Source organism: Bacillus rossius, chromosome 1 (assembly GCF_032445375.1).
Source record: "Bacillus rossius redtenbacheri isolate Brsri chromosome 1, Brsri_v3, whole genome shotgun sequence".
Taxonomy (NCBI): Eukaryota; Metazoa; Arthropoda; class Insecta; order Phasmatodea; family Bacillidae; genus Bacillus; species Bacillus rossius.
In genome coordinates this window covers 332219431-332246588 of record NC_086330.1, presented here as the reverse complement: position 1 = coordinate 332246588, position 27158 = coordinate 332219431, and positions in this window count along the sequence as shown.

Here is a 27158-nt window from a genome sequence, read left to right as displayed (position 1 = left end):
TGTTGCGTCAAAGTCAATAAATAATACTGGTGTGTACTGTGTTGTTTGTTCAAAATTTCTTTCAGAAACAATATATTTTATTTTATTAAAGTTTTTATAATTATAAAAATTCTGAAAATTTTAAAAGGCTAGCATAAATGAAATAATTTTTTTTTTCTGAAAGTAATTAAACATCACATTGTTGCCAGTAAAATTTACTTTAAACCTAAAAAGTTGCACTTTTATGCCCATTTCATTCTCCTTATGTAGCCTATGTATACTGTACAGACACGCTACTAATGCAAATTTTACAGTAATTATGCAAAAAAGGTATGCGATATATATTTTTCAGTTTGTGAAAAATCAACCGTTCATAAAGACGGAAAAATTAACAGTGTGGAACGTAAAAATTATATATGACATGAAATGGGACATACACCTTTAAGGTGGGGCCTCACACGCCATGATAATTTTTCTTTAAATTTATTGTTTATATTAATTAAGGGTTATTCCTGTAAATTTAACACATTTGCTGTTCTTTCTCAAATATTTACAGCAGATCTTTACTCTTTGTAAATTGAGGCGGTGAAAGTAATAATGGTGTAAGCCAATTTAACAAGGTTTTGAGTAATAAGAGGTTTTACTAGTTACGCTACAATTAATACTACGCCTTTCCGTTATATTTACTTATGTTCAATATTATCTTAGCAATAATGTATCTACCTTTTGCTACTATATATGTAGCAATTATGTACACATAAGGGTGAGTTTAACAGGGTTAACATAGCTTACATCACTTTTCCTTCATATCTTTGGGGTATTCCGAAAGGCATGTTAACACTGCTGGTTTTAAAAGTGTAACAAATGGTATTTATATAAACATAGTGTATTAAGAAGTACATACGTATGTTAAGTGTATAGCTGTCATTATAAACAAATGTGAAGAAGACATTGAAACACAGACGTAACATACATTAAAGCACTGAAACACTTTGTTGTTTTAGTGATACGTTTAGTCATCACTTTCATCCTCGTCCGTCAGAGGTCCTGCATCGTCAGTGACTGTAGCATTTACTGCGAGATTCTTGAAGTACGTATAGTGTATTGGTGGGATGAAAGGTAGCATGTCACTCATGTCTTTTTTCTTCTGTACATTTACTGGTTTAGGTCCGCTGTACAGGCAGTTTTGACCAATGTTTTACAAAAGCCTTGGCCTACCTTTCTGTTTGCTTGGGAGTATACTGATAGCCGAGAAACACATTTATTCAACAAGAGTCTTTTGTAAAATGAAGTGAAAGACTCATTATGCTGGCATTGAATCCACTGGATTCGTTACCACGACACATCATCATTATCCATTTTTTCTCTCTTTGTAATGGCTTTCACAAGGGTGGCCGCACTCTTAAAATCTTCTCTAGCCATTTTTGTGACATGGAAGGGTTTATTTCTTCGTGATTTTAGAATCGCTGAGTACCAATCTTCTGGCACATAAATATGCTTGCCTTTGGAATAGTTCTCAATTGACCCAAAGTCTGCATCATTGGGTAAGTATGAGTGGCCGCTGACCATAAATTTATGGTCGAGAGTTTCAATCTTGTTGGTATACTTTACCAACTAACTTTAACATCGATAAGGCAAAATTCCAGTGGCGATTTTGGCCTGAACATGAATCACTGTATGTGACAATGTGTTTCGCATCAGATGCACGTGTTTCAATGTGCTTAATTACACAGGAACTAATTTCCTGCGAACCTCGGGATGCAAGTACTTCATCCCAACAATACATAAATGCATTGCCAGTTGTTAGCTCATGGCAGCCTAAGGCTGGGTTCACAATTAATAAAATTAAGCGAGTGCATAGCAAGCCATGCACACGACCTGTGCACACAACCTGTGCGAACTGCGAAATCGATTCACAATTGAATTCTTACTGTTAATTTCAGCCAATGAAATTTCGCGAACAATGCGACATCTGTTTGCAGTGTTAGTAAATAAACATATTAACTTTCAAAATAACGATGATACTATTATTATCTCGACATTTTCTTACCACAATATGGTTAATAAATATAAACATATTTCTAGTCCCACCAAAAAAGCACCCTGCTCTTCTCTCATTGGCTGTTGTGCCATGCGTACGCGACCGAAATAAAATATATTCATTTCACTCCTATGCGCACGACCTCGCTCCCATGCACACGACCAACTTTCTGCTATTGTGAATCGTTAGGTTAGGAAGCATGGCATTCATATCCTATGCACACGACATACTGTTATTGTTACTGTTATTTTTTCAATTGTGAATCCAGCTTAAGTTGTACACGTACATATTACGTTTGTAATAGGCTATAGACGTACTGAGTTTAGGGAACGCAAGAGCTTTTTCTAGGTCAAATGTGAACACGTACAGTGCAGGATCATTCATTGCCTTTTCCGTATCACTATTCATCGATGTCCGAGAATGCTCTGCTCTGCGAAGGTGTACTTCATGCTCAACTTCCAGCTTTTTTATTTTCGTTTCGTCTGTCAGAGTACTTTTCCGTATAATGTACGAATCACATCGTTTGCAAGTGTCTGTGTGTGGCGCATGAAAATGCAAATTATATTCCGTGTTGAAGGTCCTACGATAAATATCAATAGAAACAGGAATTACATTTTTCTCTTCGCAGGATTATTTATACAGCCTGTACAAGGTACTTACGTTAAGGTCAGAAGATATGCATTTGCGGTTGGGATTTTTTGTCCTGCTGTAATGCGACTGGTAGCTAGGGAAACTTTGTATGTGTTCTCGCTCAAAGCCATTCTATCATCAGATATTTTATTGGCAGAAACTGCGTGGCCTCGGTTATCAGATCCTGGTTGCTCCCCATTTTGAAGCTATCTTAAAACCCTTGTCATACGGCCATCAGATATTTGGAAAGTCTGTAGAAAGTATTTTTTACACAAAATAAATGTTTATCCTTGACTTTGAATAGAAAACTTATTACTTACAGACTTTCCAGATCGTGAATGGTTCCTGGGATGCTTCTGTTGAGGTATGGTCTGTTTAACTAACCCCCATTAGAAAGCATTTTGTGCAGTAAAGGAACGTAAATTCCAAAACGATTCATAAGCATACTTTCGTTTTTCTTTTGTTATATTTTGAAAACATTTCTGTCTACATAAACAGTCATTGTTATTAAATGTCTTGCCTAGAATTACTTTACCTTTTTCAGTGTTAAACTCACAGCCTGAATTTCTAAGCCTTTTTCGGGTTTCCTTTTTTTATTTTCTTCATATTTTCGTTTTGGAGTTTCCCATTCCTCGTGTGAAGCACTTCCTTTCCTTTCTAATGCCTGCTTGCCTCTTTCCCCCTCTTCGCTTCCTGAAAAATATCCACAATTCTATTAAGCAAAAGTACAATTAATTTCTCCCAATACCACCTACCATAGCACTAGCATATTTCCATTTGAATTCATGTGTTCCATAAATAATTTGTCTCTTATAGGTTATCTAACTTAAGAGTTAAATGATGGTAATAAATTAAAAGTACATCATAGCCAAAGTCACGGCAAAACTAAAAATACAAAACAAAAATGAAAAGTACTGTAGGTTTCATGCTATTTTGTAGGTTAGTTTATGTTTTCAATAACAATCAATAATACTTTCATTAATATTTACACTTACTAGCATCATCTGAACTTGATGGTTCCCATTCATCAGTTACTGAATGTGCTAAAATACTAGGCTCACTGTAATCGTCACTTACATCGCCAAAAATACCTTCATCAGTCATTGTAATGTTTACACTATGAATATTCCTCTCTGACTACGCCGTCCAAAGAGGAGGAAAATTGGTGTAAGTCCGACTTGCACCACTATTCTACAACCTAAACAATACGTTCCCTTGACATTCAAAAAAGTGCTGCTATCTATGGGCCTACAGTAAAAGTTATTACTTACGCCACTTTCCCATTCTGATTTAACTCTCTGTTTGTGGCCAACTGTACAAGTACCACAATAATGGGTGCCACTCTAAACTCTAAACGCTGCTGCTGTATGGATTACCCAGACTGCTAATTCAGCTAGCACGTCACTGCATCGTACTACTGTCAAGAGAATAATTAGTAAAAGGAAATTTGGTAGTGTTGTGTTACTAGTGTAAATTTGCATTACCTATGAACAAGTCTGTCTTATACGTAACTGACATTTACTGTAAATGAAATAGTAATAGTTTGAAAACATACGATTTTAATGGGTTCTTAAATATTGACGTGAAGTTACTATTACCATGCAATTCAGCGAGAGGAGCAACCAAAATAATTTACTGTGTATATTATCATTTTGTTCAGACCTAGTTGTCAGTAATTAGATGTAAATGACGTCACAGGAACACATCGACTACCATGCCGGGTCTAGCTATAATCTGTCGGAGGCTTGAGGCTCTCTTCTTAGGACCTCCAGGTGGTCTGCTGCGACGCTGGAACACTGGACGCTGGAAGCTGTAATTGGCGAACTACAGAAGATCTGAAGTAGCCGGGTGTCTGGCTGAAGACTCGACTTCCCTCTCGTCCTAAAAAGTCTGTTTGAATTTGGGTCGGTCTCACCAAAACGTCATGGCCGATCGTAGCTGGCGCTGACATCAGTCATCCGGAACCACTACGGGACGAACGGGACCGATGCGGAAGTTGGCACTAGATGTCGCTGATGCTCCCTATCTGAGACTTATTCAGTTCAGAACTATTCTCACAAATAATAGTGTGGAGAATTCTAGATAGCACACGACCGCGGATGACGCGAATCTTCAATTCCTCGGGCGGCAACCAAGGCTTTGGTTCGCCCCAGCCCGAGAAACGTCTTCCCGCTGCAAGATGGCGATGGCGTCTCCCCTTTCTTCTTCCTTCTAACTATTTATTTTCCGTCCCTAGCAACCAAGGAGCTATAAGGCCATCAGCAAACCAAATTAACTGCACAGTGAAATAAAACTTGGATATTAGCGTGTAAGAGTGCTGAACTAAGGCAAATGAATAAAGTTTCCAAAGAATAATGCTTAGAAGACCCTGAAGTTAAAAGGTGTGTTGTCTCTGGCAATTAGATGTGTTATATATGTTAACTTTGGTTGTCCTCTTTACAATAAAATAATTAAATACATAAGATCGGCATATGAAATATACAATTAATGTTACAATAATAATCAAAATAATAATATAACTGTAAACAGTTGTACTGGTTACACCATCTTATAAAATATAATGCGGAGAACACGGGTATGTCATTATCTCAATATTTAAAAAAAACTGACTTACACCACTATTACTTTAACCGCCTCAATTAACGGGAGTAGAAGTTCGGGAAGGGTTTACATTCAGCACTTGCGCAAATTTTTACAACAATTATCAGAGTTCGTAAAAATTTCTTGAAATAAAACAAAAATGCAAGAGAGATTTAGTGTTGAATTTACAGAACTACCCCTTAAGGATATGATCAGTAATGACAAGAAAATGAAGAAAAAAATATATCAAATTGGTTTGTGAAACCCAACCTTGAGCTTTAATACAAATCAAGGCCATTATCGAAAAAAATAAAAATAAAATGGGGCTGCCGCTAGCAGTAGTGTGCCTTGAAAGCGTCACAGCATGCACTGATGCACCGCCACTTATATCGGGAGGGGTTTATGGCTGGATTAGAAACCGAAGGTGACAGATTATGGCCGACAAGCTCCCGATCATTTGTGATTTTTTTCCTAACCTAACTAAAACTAAGTGTATTTTGGAGGGATCCGGGTTAGGGAGGGACCTAGGTGCGTCTCAGGCCGAAGCCTATACGCCTAGTCATGCTGGGATTAGCCATGCAGGGAGAGGGTCGCATGCATCATGTGCTAGGAGGTGATTGGCCAGCCATGGCAGCGATTGGCGCCATGACTAACTCCCCTCACTCTTAAATCTAGACTATAACTAGAGATAGGTTGGGCCCAGGTAAAACCTGCATAGACACAGGGAAAACCCTGGGCACATTCATGCGGGATGCAAATTGGCATGCATTACGTGTAGGAATTTACAGGAGACAGAGGATGGTCTGGATGAAGTGTTGGGCAGAGTAGAAAAGAGTCTACCATGCGGGGATTGGGCACTTGGACTCGTGGTCCGCTTTGCTAATTGTCCAGTACTGGATTTAGTGACCAGGGGCGCTTGCGCTTGCGCCCCTGGTGGTGAGTGGTTGCACTGACCACTCACTCCGCCGCCAGTCAGCACCTGATCATTTGTGTCTTGCGGTGGGCGCGCCCGAACTTGACCGAAGGATCCCGAGAGGCAAGCCACAACCGAGCAAGCCACACGATTGTAGGCAAATAAGAAACACTTTGTGCCGAAACCGTCCAACTATTATACAAGATATATATTTTTTTGCATTTTATGTTTCGTCACAATTTTTTGTCACCAGAATTTACAAGGTGTTGTTTAGCAGCGGTGAAAATTAAAGCAAATATTAATAATTATTATCACGTGCGTGATAATTTACTGTCGGCAAACAACGTTCGGTAAAAATCCGATGATAAAATTCACAACCAAACAACAAATGAAGAAAAAGGATATCGTAATAAACTTACAGGACTGGTCTTTAAATTACATTACTGACGATAAAAGGAAATAAAATACGTGTTATGTATGTAAGACCAACTGACATTTACATTACATATTATAAAACTTTACGAATTTAAGGGTACTGAATCAACTAACTTCAAACATGAACTTAACAAGAATCATCTCGAAGAATCGGCAGAACCTAAAAAATTTGGTTAAGTCCACATGTAAAAAAAAAAAAAAAAAAACTTTCTTTCGTACACGTGTGTGTTTATCCTGTTTACAACGCTACGAAGATCTTCAAAGTAAAGATACGGCGCAGTTCTCACGAAGATACGTTTATATTGAACTACGAAGTATCCTTCGTTAATGTGAAGTTCACTCTTCCTTGGTTCTAACGGGTGGCTCGGCTGCTAGCGCTTCTGCCAAGACAAGGGACCCATGGTTCGATTTCAGGCTGGGGCAAGGACTTTTCCAGGTGTGGGTTAGGCACTGGGTGTCGTGTAATCCCTTAGGCTCCGTACTGCGAGAGTCAATGATACACCACCGCAGATTCATCACTCCTAGTCCTCTCCATCACTCCCTGTGGCGATGGCCCTTCATTCAAACCGGCGATCGTAATCATCATTATTCAAAATGGCAGAAAGTTCTAGAAAACAAAATGGTGAACGTGACGTCATACTTCAAAATGGCGGAATATTATAGAAAAAAATGGTGGACGTGATGTGATAACTCAAAATGGCAGAAAGTTTTAGAAAGAAATGGCGTATGTGATGGTTTAATTAAAATGGCGGGGATGTCTGTGCCTGATATCTCACACAAACTTGTGTTGACTACAGTGCAAGGCTTTGTTGTAATTGCAGTAGGTTATTTTAAGAGTCTCTCACCATGCGGCAGTAATTCTTGCAATCAAATAGCTCACAAAAAAGCATGATTTACAAAAAAAAAACATTACCACGGTACTGCTGCTTGTTTACTTTTACAGTGCGAAAAACTATCTCGGGCACTACATTACCAAGCAGTGTTGCCAACTTAATATTGACAATTACTCGAAAAGGGCATACCCTTCCAAATTAGGACACACTTCACCATATACAGTGAAGTTACCAAGCAGTGTTTCCAACTTCATAGTGATAAATTCCTCGAAAAAGTCAAATAGCTTATTAATGATACGAAATTTCTTTAGTCTTATTTTTTATTTATTTATTATTATTATTTGAGTGCCTACCAACAGTCAAAGCCTTTAACAGGTAGGCACTTAACAATTATTACATAAAGAAACAACAATAACATACACAAAACACAATGATAAACACAACAATAAAAATGGGACAACACAAACATAAACACATGACAAAGGACCCTTATAAGATTAAGTAGCTAAATTTGTCAAATTTAAATTAATTCTTATCAATGAAATAACAATAAAACATTATTTACATCAGAAGTTATCTTAACTGCAAGAAAATTAAGAATTCAAAATATCTTTCATAGAGAATTTTGCCCTTTGGAAAGGGTCTAAATCTTTCAAAATATCATTACAATTATCAGTACACCGTTTTGATAGCTCATTTTTTATGTGATACGTTCGAAAGGGTCGCATTGTTCTATGATTGAATGAAGGAACTCGAAGACCAATTTTGTTTAATATTTCAGTGCTGTGGTAAACATTTATAAAACAATTTATTACAAAAACCGTATCAGAAACTTTCCTTCTAAACTGCAGTGTATGCGTGTTCAGGGTTTCAAGGATCAGATCGTAGTTAAAATTCTCTGAATTATCATCTATTAAATGTTTGTTATAAATGTATCTGAACAATTTCTTTTGTATATTTTCAAGTCTATTTGAGTCAGTGTTAGTTATAGAGTTCCAGATGACAGAGCCATACTCTAATCTCGATCTTACTAAGGTAAAATAAAGACTAATTACAGAATCAAGAGAGCTAGCCAAATAAGTTAAATATTTTATAAGCCCAATTATTTTGTTTGCACTTGCAATTAAATTATCCACGTGGTGATGAAAGTAAAATTTTGAATCTAAGAGAATACCTAGATCACGCATACAATAAGTTCTCTGTATCATGTTGTTGTTTATTACATAGTTAAAATTTTCTGTATATGTTTTCCTAGAATATGATATTATTTTAATCTTCTTAAGATTTAATTTCATTCCGTTAGTTTGACACCACTTAGTTACATTATTTATATCTTCTTGCAACAATAAACAATCACTTGGTGTTCTAATGGTACTATATATTTTTAGATCATCCGCATAGAGCAAAGCTCTCGAATGCCGAATAACATTAACTATGTCGTTTATAAAAATTACAAATAAGTAAGGTGATAAGGTTCCACCCTGAGGAACACCAGACGATGCATTAAAAGATGAAGATAAAGTGCTACAAATACGAACAGCAAAGGATCTTTCATTTAGATAGTTACAGAACCAATTAGTGTAGGAGGAATTCAAACCAAAACTAGTTAATTTATCTACAATTAGAGAGTGCTTGCATGTATCAAATGCTTTACTTAAATCGAAATATATAGCATCCACTTGTTTGCGGGATAAAATTTCGCCGTACGTAAAATTAACAAACGCAAATAAATTTGTGATCGTAGTTTTACCAGGTACAAAACCGTGTTGACTATCCGCTATTAAATGGGATGTATGAAAAGAAATATGTTTATGTATAATTTTTTCAAAAACTTTAGAAAAGCCACATAAAAGTGATATCGGTCTATAATTAGTAACTAATTGTCTATCACCTTTTTTTAATACTGGGACAACAATAGCTTGTTTCCATAATTTTGGATAAATTCCAGAAGTCAGACTTTTATTGAAAATGTGAGCTAGTATAGGTGCTAATATCTCCTTGCAGCCTTTAATAATAAAGTTGGGAAAAACATCTACTCCTGCTGATTTGGTTGATTTTAGACATTTAATAGCCCAAAGAACGTGGCTGATTGTAATGATAGGTGGCATTAAGTTAGTTTCATACTTATGCGTTTGTGGTTGGAACTGCACATCACGTGGCTGATCATAAACTTCAGCAAAATGTTTACCAAAGGAATTGGCAACAGCAGCTGGATCACTTAATAGTACGTTATTTTCGATAACTTCAAGAGACTGTTTGTAACCTTCCTTCATAATTTTAACATAGTTCCAGAATTTAGATGGGGATGATTTTATTTTGTTATTTATATTTTCAATCCATTTGTTTTTATCTGATTTTATTTTTATTTTCACTAGTCGTCTTAAGTCTGAAAATTTATGGTACTGAATTTCATTATTTGTTTTTTTGTACTGCCTAAATGAGTGTTCTTTGCGTTTCAAAAGATAAATAAGTTGTTTCGAAAACCAATGTGGGTATTTAGATTGAAATTTTGTTGAGAGAGGAATACAATGTTCCAATGCATTTACCATACTATTTGTTAAATATTCAACCATATCATTTACATTGTCCATATGATAAATACAATCACAATTTAATTTTAGTAAAATCTCATAGAGAGAAAGGTAATCACCTTTACTGTAGTTCCTGAAGCTGGATTGATAATTAGGGTTATTAGAATTATCTTTATTGGAATAAGTTTTAATGACAATGTCTAGAGCAGGATGAGAGTTATCTTCATTGACAAACGGGTCGGGATGTTTATCAATACTAATAACATTCATGTTAGAGAATACAAGATCAATCATACTATAAAATGATAAAGTATTATTATGTTGTTCTAAGCCAAGCGTGTTGATTATTTCAAGTAGAAACTGTCCTTTAATTTTATTGTAGTAATGACGTACATTTTGTGTATGGCTGTACTTCCAGTCAGTCCCTGGCACGTTAAAGTCACCAGTGAGAATAATTGGGTAAGGATATCTACTAAGATTGGCTTCCAAAAAAGAAAAATAATTTTTAAAGTCATTAACAGAGAAATAGGGGGTAATATAAATATTGCCTACTAAAAACTTTGTGTTATGTCCATTATCAATTTCTACCCAAACTGCATCAACTTCAGGTATATTAAACTCCGTTTTATACAAAACATTTGAGAAACTACATTTGTCAACTGCTATTAATGCTCCTCCCCCACGTTTCATCGTAGTTGTATCATAATTACGATCCTTGCGGAAAATTTGAAAGTTATCATTGAAATAATGAGAGTTAATTGAATTTTCATTTAACCAAGTTTCCGTTAAACAGATAATTGAGAAATTGGAAGCTAAGACATTTTCATAAAATTCAGTAGATTTAGTTCTTAACCCTCTAACATTCTGATAGTACAAATGCCAGGTATCACTTTTCAACTTATTTATTACCTAGACTGTTTTTTCTGCGCCTCCGGCCGCCGCACTAATTAATCCAGTAGAAGATTCTTCAGGAGTATTTTGTCTTCCAGATGGCTCAGGGTTGTCACTTTGAGAAGAGCTGAAGGGAGTCACATTATCACTTTGCTTGCCAGGGTTATTACTTGACGTGAAGAGTTGTTCATTTTTTAGACGTCCATAGAAAGGGGCTATTAAACATCCAGAAGGCCAAAAAACTGTATTGAAAATACGATCATAGTCTGTTTCAGCAACTGCAATATAAAATGAAGAGTAACTATCATAACGGGTTTTTAGTTTGACTACCTTTAAACTCGTCACTTTAAGTTCTGTGTTGATATATGAAACAATGTCATTCTCTTGGACATCTGGCGCAAAACGTGAAACAAAAATTGATTTAGTGCGGGGCCTGACAGGTTTGGATACTGTTTTAAGGTGCACGTTGTTTCTGACGCCGAGTTGTACTTGTTTCTTGGCGACACCATGCTTGGAAGTTGCTGACCCAGATTCTCCAGGTGGCTTCCTCGCGCGGCCGCGCACTTCAACGAAGCCATCAGCGTCAGCAGCTGACTGTGGCGCTATGTGCTGAACTTGTGCTATGTCTGCAGAGGAAGGCTGCTTCGTAGCGCTACCACGAGGCGCTGTACTGACGGCATTTGCCACTTGCTGGTTACTGGTATTTTTATTAGCTATATATCTATTTTTGTTATTGCCGGGTGGCTCCTCGTTTCCTGCAATCTGACTGTATGTTTTTTTCTTGAGCGTATTAATGGACCCATTTAAAGAACGATGGTCACAGATGTGTGCCTCATGCCCTGCAGATAATACACTTTCAAACATTGCCCGCAAAACCGTATTTTCCTCTTTTAGGTATTTGACTTGGTTAGTTAGGAAATCAATTTTTTCACACAGTACATTAAGCAGGGACTCAATGCTGTTATCTAACCTGTTTGATGACTGATGTGTTGTTTTATCCTTTGGAGATAACGCGGTGTCAGTTGACGGCTCCATGAAGGAAAATTGCCACGTTGGAATCTCTTGAGATGTCTTCGAGTTGGACTTTTCGGATGATTTTTTATCACGTTTTTGGAGAAGCGAAGTTGAACATATTCGTTTCTTGATAAGATTCTTGATTACAAGTTTCACACGTATAAGACTCTCCTTTTTTTACACCGAGTCGGGTCGCACACTTCATATGAAGACGAGTTCCACAAACCGCGCATTTTATAACTTCTTGTCTGCCATAAAAAGATTTCTCACATACCAAGCAAATGTCACCACTAGAGGGCATGAATTACTCCACGAAAAAGCCGAAAAATTTACACAATAAAACAACAAATTATGACCGATTTGATAGAGTGGCAGCCGGGAGCGGGTGCATACACATCCTTCTCCTACGAGCGCCACACTGCAACTCATAGACATAGCCTTATAAACAGAATTAAATTTTTTGCAAGTTTCTGCTCTTGGGGGAGGGAGAGAATGTCTCCCAATTCCCCCAACCCTTGAATCCTCCCCTGCCTTTAGAATCAATCAAGATAGCAGGCTTTCGCAGCCATTGTTTGCAGATTATTGTCTCGTGGATTTAGCCGCGTCGAGGGATAAGGAAGGATGCTGCCCTGATGATGGCGAATGCACTGTCGACTGAAACGTCAGTGAGACCTTCGCTTTCGACGCGTCTAAATGCCACAAACCAAAAAACTTGTGATCTAAAACGTTTGGTACACAGTCACTTTTTAAACCCAACACACAAGTGTTTTGTTTGTAATTTCTAATTGCAGTGCCGCTGAATTCATCGCCAGCATTCTGTTTTATACCCAGCAGCAGGCTCCTGAAGTAATTCTGCCCAGATTTTCGTTCACCACTCATCACGATGTTTAAATTGCGTGGTTCAGTGTGTGGAACATGAAAAGGTTGCACCCGCACACGTCAGGTTACCATGGCGACGAATTTAACTGCGCGCGGTCCCATCATGCGTTGTTTATTAACGCGGGCTTTCCAATACAATTCTTGTTCAATATATTTTTTCAACTGCACGGCAATTTTTGCGTCACTTTGGCATATATTTTCTCTGTTGCGTTGTTATCTTCGCCCACCATGTTGATGTTTGTTCGTATTTTATCGATTCCAGATACATAGTATGAAGAAATATTTCGTAAATTGTAATATACAGTTAACGTTTTATTAATTTCTCAGTTTTAATAATAATAAAAAATTAAAAAGAGCGTTTTCAATTACGCAATTAGTCAGAAAAATATTTTTAGAGTTAAAAGTTATCTGACCTTTTTACAAATAGAAAATAACGCGTGGAAAATATATGGCGTAAATAACTACTAGTAGCCTAGTATGCTATAATTTTATAGTGAAATAACTGTATGAATTTTAATAAAACAAAAAATAATGGAGTTTATTTCTTACAACCCAATATGGCCTTTAAAGCTGTTCTTAAATTATGTATTGACACACGGACGATTGTAAAAATTAAAATTAAGTAATCCGGGTATAGGAAAAACGTTGTTTGTAAAATAGGAATCTATGCTATGGCATAAAATTCCGTTGGAATATCATATATGCGAGGCAGATTTACACGCTAAATTAGAAATAGTGTAGACGACCTTTAAGCAATACCTACAATTTAACTGCGACCTGTGAAATAATGCTTCTCTCGAGACTGTGAACTCCTATAGGCTATTAAAGGGAAGGGGCAGAATGTCATAGATCTATTAGTTATTTAAACTAATACCCCAGTTAAAGCTATTACTCTAAGCTCAGTTTACCATTAATAAAACTGATATCACTTATTGAAATTTAGAGTAAATGCTAGTTGAAAGATTTGAAGGTAACAACCATCGTTACCTACGTTCTTAAAATAATTCATGCAATGAGAAATGTTGTTAATACAATTTTTTTGGACATACGCTTTTGCAGTTTTACACTTTTTTCATGGAAGAAACTCAAACATGCTAAATGTGAAATAAAAATAAAAACATAAACCCGCAGAGAACAAGCCAAATCAGCTAATGTCGAACAGATGGAGCCAAAAATGAACCTAAACAGGTGTACTGAACAACGCAACGACACCACCGTGGATCACGTTAAACATAAACGTCAGAATGCACGAGAACTCCATGGAAGGAATTAAATCATGAAAAAATAAGAACACAGACGAACACAGTGGACTAACAACAACGAAACAGTTTCAACAAGAACAGGAAATGCAGATAGACAACAACAAACCTGGACAACTCGGCAAACATGCGACAAACAAAAATGAAAACTTGCATTCTTGACAGACAGTGCAAACTGTACTGGCGTATGTCCAAAAAAGACTGTATAAACCATCGTTAGCTGTTGTAATTAATATTGCCAATATTGTAATTAATATTTTACTCTTAGATTTTCACTTCCCATATTTTATTGAGAAATAATTTTTGCTCTTACTATTTCAAAGAAATCATTTTGAGGTGGTTGTATAACTTTGTTAATTCAAACATAATCCAGAAGCTAAGTATACCATCTTAAGTACAGGCTCTAATTTTTTTTGCAATAAACCTATGGTTCAGCTTAAACTTCAAAGGCTTATGCCAACCTTGGGAAACAATTTAAACCTTTTGACGTTTGCATGTTTTATAGTTTATTTCCATGAAAAATCTACACTTTGAGTAAGTATACCAGTCGAATTCAGAACTCATCCTGGATAATCACAGAAGCCCTCACAAGAGTCAAAATTTGGATGCGTAACCTAGCAGCACTGTCGGGCTTTAAACAGTCGGCCTAACGATTGAAATAATATCAACACTGCACTCATATATAGCTTCGAAAGAAAGGTATTGAAAAGAATAATAACTATCAAAACTTGATTTTTTTTTTTTAACTTTCGAATACAAGAAAGAGTATACAAATCTCATCATTTAATCAAACACGCAAGAACTGAACAAGATAAGCAAACGAAACAAATGTGAGCGAACAATGTTTCGTAAATATTTTTGCTTCCTTACTTACTCGCATTTGTAAATAAGTAAAAATGCATGGCCCTTAGAGGTAGATACAATTATTTTACTGATAAATATAAAAATAAAACATTAATCTTTCAGTAGGTACTCGCGAAGGATGTGTATACTCTACACTCGGTAACGAGCAAATGCATGTGTTGTTATGTTGTAAATACTCTTATAATACGAAACTCGGTCTTGTAATTTAATGTAGTGTTCTTTGAAATAATGCCGAGCGTGATAAATATATATAAGTACTAAATCTGTATTTACAACTAATTTTATGGACGTGAATCACACGTAGTTTCCACTCCGCCGCTAGAATTTGTTGCCGGAGCAGCTACGTCGACCAATCATTTGATTAGCAGACAGAAAATTTAAAATATATAATTAAAAGGCTCTGATAAAAACTAAAAAGACCTGAAAAAAACAACTTTGTTTTGGACCTTATTTCGGCAAGGTATTGTATTAATATACTGGCGGTTTTGTTAAAATTTACTAAACAGTTAATGCTATAAAGTTTCCCCTTGTCATTGAACTTTGGTTCACGTCATCCGCCACAGATGGCACCATAGTGGTTTAAAATTTCCGTTTTATGCGACTCCTGTCCCATTCACGAAATTACTCCCACCAAATGCCGTACACCGAGAGCTAAGATGTTACTCATCGAAAATAGATGAATAATTGTATCTAGTGTTAATATTTATGATACATTTCAAAAAAAAAAAAAAGGACTGTTGTGTGTAGAAGTATCGAGTACAAAAGTATCAGTATCGAAAGACACTACTCGATGCCGATACATCTGGACCCGAGTTTCTGTGGTGAAACCCAGCGAAGCAAAGAAAAGTTGGTAAATCGGACGCGGAATTTTTGTTAGTCGGGACTGCGTTCGCGCTGTCCCGATGTAAAATTTGAATGAAGTTGTTGTTGAGAATATTTTTAAGTAGTATTAAAAATTATGTACAGTGAAATGTAAATTTCTTTTGCATCTGTGTATGTTAAGTAATGCATTAATAGGTCTCAGTTTCCAATTCCTTGGCAAACTGTCCCCCGGCTCGAATGTGTGAAAGCAAATTATGTATATGTGTTGTGGTAATAAGGGAAATAAATATTTTTTTATTGTAAATCTTCCGCTGCTGAAGTCGGTTAGGATTTCTATTCTCGACAACGCGTTGCGCGGTCGTATAGGACAGCGCGCCGCACGGGAAAATGACGCGTGTTGGGGTATTTCGGGAAACTTCTTCTTGGAAGAAGAATTGATCGCGTGCATGGGGAGCTGCGAGGGAGAACATCCTCAACTAATTTTCTTCTTCTATTGTAAGTCTTTGCCCGTGATTTCAAATAATTTCATAATGCAACCGTATTTAGGTGTTAACAAAAGGTGTTTCCGACGTGGATTCGATGGACGTCCTGTGTTTCGCGCGGGGAGGTCTGTGACGGAATCTTGGCGAAACGCAAATAGGATACTCCGAAACGCCCCCTACGACCAAACTACACACTCGAGGCTAAAAATAACTACACCATCGTAAAGCCCGCTCTGACGGCGACGGGAAAACGCTGTTGCCAATGTCCTCCCCGCAGTCCCCCAGCAATGACGTCACCGCGCGGTTAGCGTTCAGTCGCAAGCGAGCTAGCAACGAAAGTATCGGTCGATTTGCTCCAAAAAACTTTCATCCTTTACGTTAGAGTGTGTAAACTACATTCTGTAAAAAATTCTTCAATATTTCGTGCACAATAACTTTTTTTTCACACAAGCAGAAAGGAAAAATGCCCAAAACCAAAAGTGAAGAGATCGAAGAAGCAACGAGTGACACCCATTACTAACCGGCCACCAAGACTTTCCGATGCAGTATTGCACTGTTTCTCTTGGAAAAAAAATTCAAGAATGCAAATTGTCATCATGGTGTTCGTATGTTCGCTGCGTTGTCCAGAATACTATTGCCTAATTTTATTTGGTTAGTTTTGTTGACTTGGAGGAAATAATGGCAAGTATTTTTAGTCTTATAATTTCTTTACAGTACCAGGAACCCAAGGACCAAATTTATTGGCAGGCTCTTGCATAAATAAACATACAAGGAGGAACAGGTTCCTTGGTGCGGTTAAACTGTACTGCGTTGTGTAAGAGCGGGCAGGGGCGTACTCAGGATTGACTTCTGGGTGGGTCACCGGTAATCTGGACCTAGTATTATAACTCTTTATTACTTCCGAAATAGCATTATCAAGTGCATATTTTACTCTTCTGGGGGGGGGGGGGGGGGGGCACTTGACTCCGTGCCCCCTCTAAATCCGTTATTGAGTGTGGGTGGTCTTGGATAGAAAGAGAGTTTTTGCACCAAAACGGTTTTTTCGCCCTCGTCATCCAGTGACCTGTTATACGTTGATACATACTGGCATCCGGTTTGGTCAGTGCTAATTCTAAAATAATCAAGGTTGAAGATTGGCATTATGTCTCATCTGTACACAACATATCTCTGTTGCTTCCACCGTTTCTTCTAAAGTTGCAAACTAATTTTTGCTAACGAATTTGGTGATTTTGTTTTTACTGTCTAATTGAACTTTACGTTTTAATCTTTTTACTCAGGTATCAATAGCAATAAATTGAAATATTTCTGACAAATAAAGGGGAATGCAACTGTCAATGCCCATTGTTGTAAAGTTCTTGGCGTCACTTGTTTCTAACAGCTTCGGGCGTACTGAAATCTTTCCCAAGTTTTGGAGTCGATGAATGAAGGTTTGTCATTTATAGCGCCACCTTGTTTTATTTCTGTCTTCCAAATGTGAGGATAATGTTTTTATTTTTTTCAAGATTGGAAATCTTGGTTCTAATGATGATAACTTCCATTGTTGATGAGCTTCAGCAGAATCGATAACTCGCCGAGGAATGTTATTCAAGAATCGTAATAATCGACGTTCACGTCTTTACTTGAAAAAATAAACTGGTTACGAATACGACTGCATATAGTAAATGCGTTTGTGTGAGCAGAGAATGAGAAATAGATAATGAGAAAATCCACGTACATAATCATACAGATTTTTTTCTTCAGATTCGGTGTATTATATAAAATATTCATAATTTGATTTGAATTTATTATTCATAATTTCAATAATCTGCGGTGCAATTGCTTCAACCGCTGATACTGCTACAGGACCTATAGGCGAAGGAAGATTGTCGGTGTTCAGGACTTTTTATTTTAAACTGAAAAAGCTTAATGAAGAGCACTGGTGAAGTTTATTAAAAATATTAATTGAAAGTTGTAATTTAAAGTTTTTTTCACTAATAAGTTCACGAAAGTATAAAATTTTTGTTGGGTTTCCATTTGTTGTTTTTCCATTTTCCAATAACCTAATACGTTTTTGTGACCCTTTTCACACCTGTAGAAACTGTTAAAAACTGTAGGGAAAAAAGTATAGTAATGGTTGACTATATGGGATTTCAAAAAGCTGCCAAAGTCATGTGTTCTAAAAGCACAACAGAAAATAAAGAAATATGATCAAATGGGGATATCTTGCCCACAAAACGTTGCTAAACCTTTGTCAAACGTTGCTATTGAAGGAAAAGAGTTAAAAAACACTCTCTACAGTAAATATAATTATAAATTGTATCATTTAAAACAATTCCTGTTTAAATATATCAAATAACTACATTACAGAAAACTTTACTTAAATGAATATATTTGTTTTAAATATATACATTGAACCGTTAAAATATACTTAAATTCTGATAGTAAATTGATTAGTATTGGGAGATATTAAAAATAAAAAAAATAACTTTGTAGTAGTGGGAATCGAACCCAAGCGGGCGGAATGCCTGCCAATACGCTTGGCAACTGGGCCACGCAGCTGATCCAAAAGTTGTGAATAATAATTGTAAAACTCTTGTTTAGAATCTTTATATAAATTTTTCTCTCTTCCTAGGGCCCGCGCAGGCAAGATACTTCAGGACGTTGGAAAGGGCACCCACTTGATTCTACTCACACAGTTTAAGCTAAATCAGTGAGCCCCGACTCCAACCTTCCCCTTGTTAATGAATATATGTTGAACATTTTTGCGGCAGAATAACACATGCAAGGGAGGCATCGAAAAAAAAAAAAAAGAAACAAAAAATTAACATTTCATGCGCGGCCATGCGAGACCGACTCTTATGATAAATTACCTTAGTTAAGTTCTTAAATTGTTAAATAAATACTTACAAGTACAAAATTTCTAAATGCAATCAGGTAGTGAATCCCTGGGGCTCTCAATAACTATTCAGGTCTGGGCGTCTTGTCGAGAGCAAAAGTCATTAGAGTCGGACACACTCAACAACGACATGCAAGGGAACTGGGGGAAGGAAGCCGTTTTGGCCTTCAAGCAGAGAGTAATCCCAGCATTTGCGTTAGAGTGATCTCGCGGCAACTGGACCGGTCGAGTGTCCCCCCACTGCACTACGCTGCTCCATTTGACGTGGCACTAGAACGAGGGCAGCATGCAGTCATTGACTAAGGTTCGCTTCGCCCTGGGTCACTAGGAACGCGCCACCGAATGGCGCGCGTGTCAGCTAGCAGAGGGGCTCGGTGTTGCCGTTCCCCGCGCGCCACCGGATCAGTGCGTTGTGGCGTACTGCCGGGCACACACTGGCGCGTTCTGTTGGATCCACTTCCTGCCATAGAGCTGTTTTCCCGAGAGAAGCGAAATGTTTTATTTTAGCCGTGCAGGACACAGTTGCAATCTGGAACATGCCTGCAATGGAATACAGAGAGACTTATAAAAAAAAAATTTGGTTGTCTGTAACGTCGGTTCACGGACGATAGTTTAACGTCACAACGTCATAACAAAACATTAATGAAATGATTGCATACTTTTATGAACAAAATTGAATCATTTTTATTGAATTATCACTATTTTGTATGGATACAAAGGAGTGAAATGAAATCTACAATTTAATTGATAAATTTACTTTTATTTTCACTCATTAATTCAAATATGTTTATCACTTTACCGAAGAGATTATTTTAACTATAACTTTTATACATGTTTGCTATTTAACTTCTTCCAATCTGTGTTATTCTGTTAAGGATAGGACGACGATAGGAAAAGTAGGAAACGAATGGGAGTGTTTCAAGTTTAATGTGCCTCGAAAAAGTCAAATCGATGGTTGTTCCAATCGAATGGAAGAGAAATATTTGAGGCGCAAGCGTACAATTAGCGTAACGGGACAAAGCGTAACGGGACAATGAGTAATCCTTTTTAGTGCGTGCAGCCGGCGTTCATCGATTTATTAGACGTTGTCACGTCAAAAGTGAGTGAGAATCTCAGTACCTACTCGCCACTGATGTGTTAACATCTAACCTCGGTAACGAGCAAATTCGTGTGATTTCACGCTGCAAATACACTTATAATTCGAGACTCGGACACGGAAGTGAACGTAGCACTCTTTGAAATAATGCCGAGCGTGAAAAAAAAAAAATACACGCAAATTGTGTTTTCAACTACATTTCTGGATTGAATCACGCGTAGTTTCCGCACCCGCCGCTAGTATTCGCTGCCGGAGCAGCTACGTCAACTATTGAATCATTCGTTTTGCAGGGCGAAAGTTTAAACTATAAGACGAAACTACTCCTATAAAAGCGAAAAATAATTGAAAAAAATCATAACCACTGGCTTTGGACCTGGTTTTAGACAAGGAATTTTGTTAAAATACTGCCCACGTTGTTAAAATTCCCAAAACAGTTAGAACTGTAATGTTTCATTTTGGCTTTGTGACCTTTGGTTTAGCGCCATTCGCCACAGATGGCAGCACCGTGGTTGTTACACACTTCCGTTCCTTGACTTCAGTAACATTCACGAAATGACTCCGACCAAATGCCATTTACCGAGAGCGAAGATACTACACATCAATAAGTATTGGTGTGAGCTCGTTGTTTTATTTCTCAACAAAGAAGATGCAACAGAAGCTGAGATGAATTATATGGTAAATTTATATAATAATGAATTATTTTTATTACCTCATTATCAAAATCAACTTTTCCTCTGCTGGTGTGCTCTCTCTCAGTTGCTTATCAATGCCTGACAGTTTTTCTTTCAAGCCCTGTAACAGCTCATCAGATGTTCTAATACTCATACGCGCAAAAGGATTAAACTTGTTTGGGTTCTGGTGTGGAAATTATCACCTTTCTAGATATGTCGCGTAGAATCGGATGAATACAATATCTTCTGTTTTTACGGCATTTATTTCGCTGTAGCAACAACACATACAGTGATCTGGCTTCCTCCACATTCATTTATACATTGGCAATTGGGAATGTAGTAGAATGGCGCGTTCGCGGTGACCCAGTGTGAAGGAAGCCTAAGAGAACTCTCAGAATGGTTTTCGCCCTAAGGTTTAAATCAACTCAACCCGCTTAGACTAGAGATCTGCTGTGAAACAGGAAACTGTTATTTTTAAAAAGATTTGTGAAAATAGCAGTGGCAACTGAACAGAAATAACAGTTATTGTGAAACATCACTGTGATGCATGGCTGATGCTCTAGTGCAATGGAAAGTATCACACAGTACGTTTTATAACCGACTTCATAGCATCGTGTGAGTGAACACAAGTAGTTACCTAGCGTCTGCAGAAAGTTTAAATCGTTTAACTAGTAGTAAGTCGGTAAAATAAACTGCAAATTGTATTGTTTTATGTCATTTTTTTGCGCATAAATGTGTGTCAAGTCCACCGAAATATTTATGCGTGAGAAATTCTTGTATTTGTTTAAATATACGAGTAATTTAACATTTTTTTTTCGGAAAAAGCACAAACTATTTAAAAGGAAAATAAAAAATGACATATTTATGGTGAGGATAATATATATGTGGCATACCAAATAGATTCAATTGTCAATACTAATTAATGTCCAAAACTAAATGTGGAATGCCATTTTTTTTTTACTTTCACCGCATGACTATCGAATACTCGGTATAATTTCCAATCACATGTTGTAAAATAACACACATTTTACAGGTAAGAACTGGTAGTAATAATGGTATAATTTAGGCAACAGTTATAAATAAACCTTAATGGAATCGGAACTACCAGGCTTACTACATATCTTTCGTAAATGTTGAGTGATGCCATGTGGCCGGGTGCAAAACCTTCTCCCCTCCCCCTCTTTTTGTCTATGCCGAATTACTGTGCTTGACCCAAGAAGTTAGGAATTGTCAGGAGACGGCTAGCTGTGACGTGGTTGAAGTCACTCTTTAACCTCGTCGTTGCCATACTGTCCCGCCCTAAACATTGCGGAAATGGTGCTTCATAACGTCTGATGATGGTCCGTAAATATGAATAAGAATATCCGTCCTTCAAAACAGCCACTTTCATTAAAAAAAAATATTGGTCGTCTGTAAAGTCGGCTTACGGACGATAGTTAAACGTGACAACGTCATAACAAAACATGATGAAATGATCGCATACTTTTATGAATAAAATTGAATCATTTTATTGAATTATCAATATTTTGTATGGATACAAAGATGGAGTGAAATGAAATCTACAATTTAATTGATAAATTTACTTTTATTTGCACTCATTAATTCAAATATGTTTATTACTTTAAAGAACAGATTATTTTAACTATAACTTTTATACATGTTTGCTATTTAACTTCTTCCAATCTGTGTTATTCTGTTAAGGATATGACGATGATAGGAAAAGTAGGAAACGAATGTGAGTGTTTAAAGTTTAATGCCCCTCGAAAAAGTCAAATCGATGGTTGTTCCAATCGAGTGGAAGAGAAATAGATGCGGCGCAAGCGTACATTGAGCGTAATGGGGCACATCGTAACGGGACAATGTGCGTAACGGGACACTTTTTCGCGCGTGCAGCCGGCGTTCATTGATTTATTAGACCTTGTCACGTCAAAAAAATCTGACACTGTTTCCACATTGTAAGCACTACACTTCAACCAACGTGTTGGGCGTGCAACCAATATGGCGCAACAGTAGGGTGAAGGGAGAAAAGGGCTTCACACACGCCATGTAGTCGTGCAGCCGTGGCCACCGCCTGGGGCGACTCCTTCCAGCTTGAACTGGCTGCGTGCCACCACGAAAGTTTACCGCCGGAGTCCAGCAGGTGTGCCGCCTCAAGCCCCTTCCCTCATTATACTGCCTGTTGTGTGCCGAGAGGTGGGTCCGCAGGCGAGGCTCGTGGGGCCAGACCCTCGCTCACTTCACGCCAGGGCCCCGTTGCATAATATTACTAATATTATTAGTATACGTTTACAAGTTACAAACTACAAGTGCTAGTAACTTCTCTTTCATAATGAAAAAAATAAATGTCTAATAATATTAGTAGAAATCTACAAGTGAATTTTACGAGTCACAAGAAATTTCCAATCATTCAATAGTTTCATTTGTTTTACCAGTTGTATTTTGAGGTTAAAATGTTTGATGGTATTGTGTGTTTTGATTGATTGAGGATGGGGAAGTGAGATGAACAGCGAAAATTGAAACTGTACATCCTACAGAAAATGAAAGATAAGCGAAGCGGTTTTTGTTTGGTGCGTACAGCAACGCACTTTCAAAACAAGATAAACTGCTGGAAGAATGGCAGCAAATTAATTCATACGCACAAGTATTGGGCGCGTTTGCACCAACGAAAGACTGGACATACTTGAGGGATGTTTGGTGGCCAAATTTGCGGAAAGCTACAATGGTAAGTACATTCAGTTAATGTGTTCATTAAATAAGCCACTAAATTATTATGTCATAAAAGTATTGTATTGAAAAAAACACAACATAACCTATTCCAACATGACGTTTACTGGGAGAAGACAAATAATAGGTGTACTTGATTAAAAAATTGTAACTTTTACATTTGTAATTTTTTACTGTGCAACACAATTCCACAAGTTACAAGTACCATTACTAATATTATTAACTTGTAAATCATTATGCAACAGGGCCCAGGTCGTGTAGCGACTGTCCGGGATCGAGTGGAAATAACAAAGTACACCGTTAGAAGCGACGAAGAACTAGCCCGGATCTCAGATGACAGGATCTTCGTGGACAATACGCCTGATTCCGACTTCTAGTTTATTGCTTCGTTGCAAACAGGGCAAACACAAGCGTGGAAGGAAAAAAAAAAAGAAGAAAGTTTTGCTGTTATACTCAACAAGATTTTGAATGTTTTGTTAATATAATACAATTGTTGTTGATTCATGTTCAAAATAAGCTTAATTAGTACCGTACATTGACGAAGATCCTTGGATAATTTTTAACCATCATTTTTCGTAAATTGAAGGTGAAAATATTTAACAGTGCAGTTAAGTAAAATTTATGGTTCACCTCCGCGGTTTTTCCAAATTTATAGTCCACTTTTTACGAGTCATCACACCTTTGATAAAAATATATTGCGAGATGACTCGATCTAAGAGTTTAAAACGCAGTTGCTTGGGCAAGTTCGGATTATTCGATTTATTCTCCTCTCGTGTGACTCGAAGGCGATGGAAAAGTTTTTTTTTTAAATCACATTTATATAGTTTTGGTACCTTCGAGACCTGTCGTTCTTAAAACGATAGCTTTTGTTCATTTTAGATCAAAGACGTCATGGAAAACCTGAGAACATGAGACTGTCGAGAACGAATGGTAATCGATAAGTAACGACACATTTTGTCGTAACGATAAACTTAAGAATAATTCTCTCTAGGTCAATGCATTTGCCACCCAGTTTCATAAATTATCGAAATTGCGTGTTCTCCCGTATACGGTGTGGACCAATTGCAGCAGCTCTTACCTAACGTACCATCTCAGCCTGCCTAACATTTGATTTCAAGCATGTCGTTTTGTTCTAGAATGTTTACGTCTTCAAGTACCAATCTTCAGTTGCAATTGAATATCAAACCACTAGGGTGTTGGTTTGTCTTACGGTGGGTGCCACAATATGCAGGTTTTTCGTCGGACCAATTCCGTCGGGGCAGGACGCGCGGCGATCGTATGGAAGATATACATGATCACCAGGTCACCCACACCTTCTGTCTGGTCTGGGAGAGGGCTGTGTTGTCGTCCCCCATAGAACAAGGAGGGAGATATAGGAGAGCGCCTCTCACAGTGGCAACTGAAACCATGTTTTGCGCGACATGTGACGTTATCTGACTAGAAGACCCATAACTTACTAGCAAAAAAAAAAAAAAAACCTCAGACAAAAGGTTCGTATCCAAAGTGTCAGGGTTGTAAAAGTAATTTATTTACTTGACTACTGATTGCGTGATTGCTTAGTTACAGAGATTAAAACTGTGTAATAAACATTTAAGCTGTTTTATAAAAAAATCCATGTTCTATATAAATTAGTAGAAGATTAAAAATTTCTGATATGCCACACCACAGAATATGAGGCTACTAAAAGAACGTGAATTCATTTGCAATGTTTTTTTTGCATGATAATAGCTTATACATACTTCCCACAATCAATATAGCTATGTCAGTAATATATTACGTATGCTACTATATACTATCTAACTACTTCAGAAAACTGAGTCTCAGTTTTGGCAATTAGTGTTTCTCCCCTTTGCGGCCCTCCGATGTCCAGACCGGACTCCAGTAGCTGTTCAGCGTTTGATGAAGACACAGCATGTCGTTGATATCTTATCTTGAAGAAGATGTCTACTCCCAGCTTGTGGAGTGCTGCAGAGTGTCCCGATGTTCGTGGGTACTTTTTTTAAAACAATTTCTTAACCCACTGAATTCTATTATTTTCTTCATCTGACCATCAATTGACAAAACACACGAAGAAAGCCCAACCCATATTTTTTTTTAATGAAACCGTGGAGGTATTACATACAATTAAACGAAACTCTGTTATTTGATATGATGATGGGGGTAGCTTCATTTTATCTCCACCTACCCGTTCTGGTCTGAAGAAGTGTAGTCCATACCCAATCTCAGCCGGTCGTGTCTAGTTGTCTGGTCTGATAGTGAGTAGGGGCCTTAAGACACCATATTCATGTGACGAGGATTGTTGGCCTTATATGACTCAATTTATGAGCATATAGTTGGTATAATAGCGGTTTGGAGCATATAACAAAAATTGGCGATCCTGTCTCTTTACTAGGGTTGTCTGAAAACTTTCCGACCTCAGCATGAAATTGGCAGTACCCGTCAAAAAATATTGGACGCGCAGTTGTTTTTAAACGTTCGCTTGCGTGAGTCTCTGCAAAATAGTTGTTTACGAAAGTGATAGCCTCCTCATGCGAAAAAAATCTCTGGTCTCCGAGCGGAATTTTTTACAAATGGAATATAAAAGGCAATTGTGTTTTTATATCTGGGGGGTAAGGTGGGTGGTCAAGCAGTTCAAAACGTAATTCGTAGATTGTCGCCACGGCAATTGCTGAGGTTGTAACAACCCAGATTACAGCCTTACCCATCCATCCAACAATAATAATTTGTTATTTTTTTTTTGTCAAATTTCAGGTTAGGATTTCAAATGATGTAAAGTTTTTTTTTCTAAGTTAAACGTAAAGTATTTCACCGGGTTTATTGGTAAAAAAATTTAAAATTCATAAGTTTATTTTTGATGTATATTTTTTGCTGGCTTCTTTGTGTGGGAAGGCGTGCTGACTTGATTTTCCTTCGTTATTTCCACGACCGAGGCTTTTTTTCACACGCTAGGCGTGTGAGTCACGGTCACGGGAGTTCGAGAAAGATACAAAATCGCTGCGTCGTGGGAACAGAAGTAAGCATTTCGTGTAAGCCTCTGTTACCATGCGCCGTGATTGGCTGAAAATTACGTCAGCGAGCCCAGGACACTGCCCGCACGAAGGAAAGGAAGGCTGTAAGATCAGTCATTGTCCGAGCACCGTGCCGAGAGGTCGTTGTTCGGGCGGCGGGCCGAGCAGGCCGTGGCCGGGTGATGGCTCAGTGTCATATACTATATGTTTGATGAACAGTTTAACTTTTTTTGTGCGCTCTGTCCGGAATATAGTTTAAAATTTACATAAATAAATAAAACAGGCAATACATCGAACATTGTTTATAAATTTCTTCTTTCTTCGTGACCTGCAACCTGTATGTTCCACTCATCACCTAATTTGAGCTAGCCGGAGGTGGTGAGTGGTAACAAGGTGTGAGCTGGTGCATTTGCTTGGTGAAACATTTTTTTTTGTTTGTTTCTGAGAATGCGATCTTTTTCTGCAATTTCTGCCTTCATCTTGTCAAGTATTGATGCGTAGTATGCTCCTGCCATGTTTTTCCTTTTTCAAGATGATTAAGATGATTCCATGACTATCCTAGAAAACAGTCACCACTACTTTCCCGGCCAAAGGAACAGTCTTTGCCTTTTTTGGAGCTGGTTTCCCCTTC